The 6,000-nt window shown below is 34.5% G+C and overlaps 1 long non-coding RNA gene across 1 annotated transcript in view; it reads right to left on the reverse strand.

Annotated features, from left to right (window-relative positions):
• LOC137442164 (uncharacterized) overlaps positions 1-4,054 on the reverse strand; it is a 47,796-nt gene extending 43,742 nt beyond the window's left edge. Inside the window, exons 1-2 of the long non-coding RNA XR_010987597.1 lie at positions 3,962-4,054; positions 748-870 (exon numbers count right to left, since the gene is read on the reverse strand). This is a non-coding gene — a long non-coding RNA (uncharacterized lncRNA). The remainder of the gene's footprint in view (positions 1-747; positions 871-3,961) is intronic.
• Between the last annotated feature and the right edge of the window lie 1,946 nt (positions 4,055-6,000).

Below are 6,000 nucleotides of genomic sequence, written 5' to 3' on the forward strand. Positions count from 1 at the left end.
ATGGAATGCTTCTTTTAAGAGTTGCAAGAATGAGAGGGACTTCATGATGGAAAGAGGATTATGTAGATAAAAGGTCCCAAATCCTACTGCTGAGTTTTCTTTGCAATCCACTTACTTAAAAAGATTAAGGGAACAGGCATAATTTTGTTGTTTTAAATTTGTTTAATTTAGTCATCTTCAGAAGCCTGCATAGAGTATAGTAATTTGAGATAGACAGGGAATACTAGATGAGGCCTTTTGCAAACACCAAATTCCCCTACCTGTAGGATAGGAATAACAATGTTAAAGATACTTTTTTGAGAAATTCTAAAGAAAAAATTATATAAGAAGAATATACACAGATAATCTTTGTATTACAGTACATTTTAAACTTGCTTATATAAATGTGCATAATTAACTTCCTGATATTACTGGATTTTCCATTATATTTTATTAAGTATATTATTAATATACATTTCAATATCAACACCAAAAAACTGAGAAAAATGCTGTTAAGATTCCAATTTACAGTTATTCACTTTGTGTCAGGTTCTAACTTCACTGACAGTAATTTCATAGAGATGTTAATGAATTTTACATGATATTCATGAGAATGAATGTATTTCTCTTCAAATAAGTTGTACAAGATTCTGGCCAGAAAAGAACAACTGAGTTTGCAAAAATGTTAAAATGTAGTACATTTCTGAGAGAACAATCTGCAGTATGCTTTGGAGAAAGCTGATAGCATTTGTTCATATTGTGACTTACATAACTCTTTTCCATGTAGCATACTTCTTCTGAACGAAAAGTAGAGGGAATTTGCCGCACTTTAATGCCCTTTACAGGGTGCTGAATGCAGATGGATCCATTTGTATCAGTCCAAAATTATGTCTAAAAGACAGAAATATGCTATAAATAAAATACCAAGGCATTTCAGCCTTCACTGTCATTAAATGCCAGATGAAAAAAAAAAAAAAAAAAAGTTTTTTTATCATAAACAACTGCAGTAAAAATTATTTTTATTCCTTTTCTCCCTGGTAAAAACAAATGCAGAAAAATATCACTGAATTTCTTTCACTTTTTGGCAAAAGAATAAATTTCTTTCTTAATTACAGCAAGTTTTTTATTCCATTTTCTACTAGATTTTCAGTAATCCTTTTTCTTTAAATCCAGTTTATAGCTCCCAGAAAAGAATTCAGCCTGATTCAGATGTGTGACATACCATTGAAGTCAATAGAGCTGTCTCTGTATGACACAGATTTTTCTTTCCATCTCTCCGTCTGTCATCTGTAGTTATATCAGTATGATTCAAGATGAATAAGCTCAGCACAGGCCAGAGTCTGCAAGGTGCTAAGTGTCCTACACTCAAACCAGCCTCAAAGGAAGCACTCACTACGCTCTAGCATATCTGGTTCTAGATACAGTATTTCTTTATATTTCTCCATAATTGCCCTGATGAAATATTTCAAACAGGACAAATATCGGGGTTTTAGGTGTGTGTGTGATGGGAGGGGTTGACACTCTTTTACTCTCTATTCCCTTCTCTTCCATGCACATGTAACAATTTTTGTTTGAGCATTGTGCCCATTCAACCCAAAACGGATCTTAGAGGTCTTTTGGAGGATATGACATAGACTTGGTGTTACACATAAAGGCTGAATGTATGTGAAGTGCATTTGTGTGCCTCTGTCTCTCTGTTTTGGGACAGGCAATACTTGTATTCCCCATAATGCTTTCTTTTTTGCAAAAATGGAACCCAGCCACCTCTAACTGTCATCAATCTGAAATAGTTCTGTATTCACAAAGGAAAATCCCAGTGTTGCTCTTCTTTCCCAGCCATCCCACATCAGTCAACGTTCACAGCTGCCATTCCTTCAAGAGAACATTTAAAAAAACATCCTAGGTACATCCAATAGGACTTCACAACCTAATATTATTCCAACTTAGTGAGCTTTGGAGCTAGTGTAACAAAAACCTGCTTACAGATATAGATAAGGGAAAGGGGCAGAACTGGGTTATTTCAGCCTGAGCCAGTACTGGGCGGGGGGGGGGGGGGGGGGGGGGGTGGGGGGGTGGAGATCTCTCCACTGTGGCATTCGCTCTCTCTCTGCATCTTCAAATAGTGCCTAGACATGACTCAACCTACCCTTAGCTTCTTCCAGCTATTCAGTACTGTCATAAGAGACAGCACCTTTGACAGTTCGACCCAAAATAATCTGAATTATATTTGCATTGATAAATATACCTAAGGGTCCTAGGTGAGAAACAAATGAATGTAATCCTGCTCACTCCTTCCTAGGGTTTTCCAACAAGGTGAGACATCTGCATAAATTAAGTGTTGGTACTGTAATAAAACCATGAATATTAATAACAGAACCAAGAATAAAGCATACAACAAAGAGTCACAGGAGAGTGGCACATTAATGAAAAGGTGGATAAGCTTTACACTCTTCATGGAGTAATTTCTTTGCATTACATAATCCAGTGGAAAAGGCTAAAGTGATTTTTCAAATTCAATCTTCAGTATTGCTTCTCTGCAAAAACTAAACGTAATGAATTAAAACCTAAGACTTGCATGAAGAACAGGATTGCTTGAATTCCTGAACAAACGAAAAATGAACCCGGAAAGATTTCTTTTAAACCTGATTTACTGATTACTTTGACCTTATTAACTCTTTTTTAACAATTTGATGGATTTCTGCCCATAAGCCCCCTGTTTCAAATTGGCTTCAATATTTATATAAACTATGGTTTGGCAGTATGTAGATCGCTTTTAATGAAAAAGATTTTCATAAAGGTACCCTGAACTGAAAGATTTAAGTCATCCAGGTGCTAAAATCCATGCTTGCCTAAACTGGTTTTACTCACTTCTGAAAGGGAAAAGATAATTTGGATTGCTAAGACAAAAAGTGAGATAAATTAATAAAAATATTTGAGGAAATAGGAGACTCTGGTCAAAACCAAACAAGCATAGCAACCAAACCAAACCAAAACTGAACACCACCACCAACACACACACATATACAAAAAAAAAAAAGTTAGATCTTCCATTCTTCCATTCAGAATATTGTCACTAGAAACACTGAGTTGCCAGTAATGGTAAATGGGTATCAACATCCACTGGCTGTTTCTGAAAAAGATCTCACAAAATATGTGTCCATCTTTGACACTGCAATCCCACCATTGCTCCTGAAACTCACCTGGAATAAAAGACCACAAATTCATTTAATTTATGCATCTCCTTCAAAAACTTGCGTTGCTGCTTCACAGATGAAATCTTAGTTTAAAGTGGGGTTGAGGATCCTGACTATCTTAGATGACTTGGATTGTTCTTTGTAGGAATGGCTCTTACTCTCTCTCCCTTTTGAATACAGATATAATTAGAAAAATCAGGTTCTCAGTCATATATTAAAATGAAGTATTTAAAGCTGGGGTTTATGAATATGTTCCAGGATTAGCAAGCAACTTAAAATCCTAGTCTTTAAAAACATACTTCATTATTCAGATCTTTGACATTAATGCTATGAAATAAATATATATATTTAATTTTATGTACTGTATGCAGTTACACTGACGTGACCAGAAACTGGAAATAGGAAACTGAAGAATAGCCTAAAGTTTTCAGGAATGGAGGTATGAAATGAGAACATTCTTAGTTTAGTGTTACTTAATATACTTGATTATGATATTGTGTCTGAAATTAAATAGCAAATCTCAAAATGCTACTTGCAAAATGAGCATTTCATATATTAAAATACTGTATTGCTAACTGGGGAGGAGAGAGAAGATTATGCTATGATGTTAGTAAAAGTGTTATTGCATTCACTAGACTAATTTGTTGCACTGCATGGACCAAAACCAGCAGAGTCCATTGTGGGGGATTAAAGAGGAAAAGAAGCAATGCAAACTAACACAGAAAATGCCAAAAGTTTCCAAGAAAATCAGTCACTAAAAATGCCTATCTTCTGTCACGTTAACAGACCTCTTTTTTCAGTTGCAAAGACAAAGATCAGCAAAGTCTGTGTAGTCCTGAGATGCAGTGAGACGCCTCTGTAAGAGGACCTGCTTCTCCAGGGAGATGGTGCAAGGCGCAGAAGCTGGAACGAGAAGTGGAAGAGCTTATGTCAGAAAATACAGGGGGAGCTCTGATGCAGGCAAGGAGGCAAAGACCCAGGAAGGATGATTTAGATTTCACTGCCACTCAAAAAGTAAGTAATAAAATGATCAGATATCCAGCTCCTGCCTTGAGTCATTCCAGCAATTAAAGGCAAAAACTCTAATTCTGTATTTACCGACAGAAGAGACACTTGTACTGTAATGGCAATGTCTGACTCCTTTGTCTTGTTTGATGACATTTTAATTATAAGAAACAAGTGGAAGAAGCCCCGGGTACCTTTGAAAATACAGCTACACTTACTTGAATACTTGCAAAGCCGTTTCTTTCGTGGAGTGTACTAGATGTGATTTGTTTCATTTGGTCACTCAAAAAAAAAAAAAAAAAAAAAAAGAAAAAAGATGTGATAAAGATGTACTGAATGTGATTCTATAATATCAAGTCATGTATTCAAATATGATGGCTACAGTTTAAAAGAATCCCTGTGAATTCTGATACAAATCTTGAATACTGGTAGATAACACCTCTAAAATAGAGGGTTTCTATAGTTTGTGCTAATCTTAGTAAAACAGAATCCTGGATTAAGTACATCTAATTCTGTAGATTTTTTTTTATGTGTCGTTCATCAGTGCACATGCTGATATCTAAATTCTTTCTTGCTAAATCAATTTGTATACATACAAGTTTACACTTATCTATTTTTTAAAAAGAGCAATGTTTCAGGTGTTTTTGAAATTTAACATAATTGTTATTATAAGAATTAGTGAGTGGACAATAAAGACAGAATCATTTCATGGAAAGGAAATAGAAAACCTAAAATTATTTTTGTTTGAAACAGTTCCAGAAAGATGCACATTTAGCTTCCGTAGACTTTGTAATATTTGTTTTTAATTTGCTTTTAAAAATAATTATAGGAAAGTGGATAAGACTACAACAATTAATAGAATAAACTTCCCCGTATTGCCTTCTGTGTCTCTTTAATTATGATGTTTGTGAGTGTAGTTGCTACATACTGGGATTTGGAAGTCTATGGTATTCTACCTTATTCTGTTACATGATTTTTATGGCAGTTTTTGTTTCCCAATGTGATGTTCCTCAGAGTCCTTTTTGATGCTGAGTTTCACCAGATATAAAACTGTTTCTCATTATAAATTCAGAGTCAATTTGCATAATAATGCATAACATGACATCTATGTGAAGGCATTCTCTCTTTAATACAGAGGTATATTTCATTATTTTATTTCTTCTGCTTTTCCTTCTTTTCTTGCCTTCCCTCTTCCATATCTTCTTTTTGATTATTTCTTAATTTTACTAGACTATACATTAAAAAAATCTTAATACTGTTATTCCTATTCTTTAACTAATGAAAATAAATTAATCCCCTGTTTGACCATTTCTTCCCTTAGTCTGTAAAAAATGTGTTTTGTTTCCTTTTGAGATGGATAACAGACTCGTACTGTGAAACACATTGAGACCACTTATATGCAGATAATCTGCTGTCCTGCTTCTTTCAGGAGGTGTCATAAATTAGCATTCAAATTTTGCTACAATTTTGTCAGGGATTTTTTATTCATTTCATATGTATTTAATCCCACATCAGTCTCAGTTGTTCTGCAATATGTGCCATATTGTAGCAGCTTTTTAGCTGCCACTGATGATTTTCACATTCCTTTAGTGTGAGGTTTTAATTCTACTAAGAGTGTTGTTAATGAAATGCATTTCACTTAATGGAATAAAATGCATAGCCTGAATATTGCTCATTATATTATGCAGTCTTAGAGTTTGGATTTAAATTTCACCCCTCTTCTATAAAGATTATCTGCCCCATTTTGGCCTAACAGACACTCTGTGCTTTGTATAAAATGTGGGAAAGCTGTCATTAAAAGTAAAATAGTTTCAATATTCTC

The sequence above is a fragment of the Melanerpes formicivorus genome, unplaced genomic scaffold (assembly GCF_026170545.1).
Source record: "Melanerpes formicivorus ecotype bairdi unplaced genomic scaffold, bMelFor1.0.p_v2 SCAF_7, whole genome shotgun sequence".
Taxonomy (NCBI): Eukaryota; Metazoa; Chordata; class Aves; order Piciformes; family Picidae; genus Melanerpes; species Melanerpes formicivorus.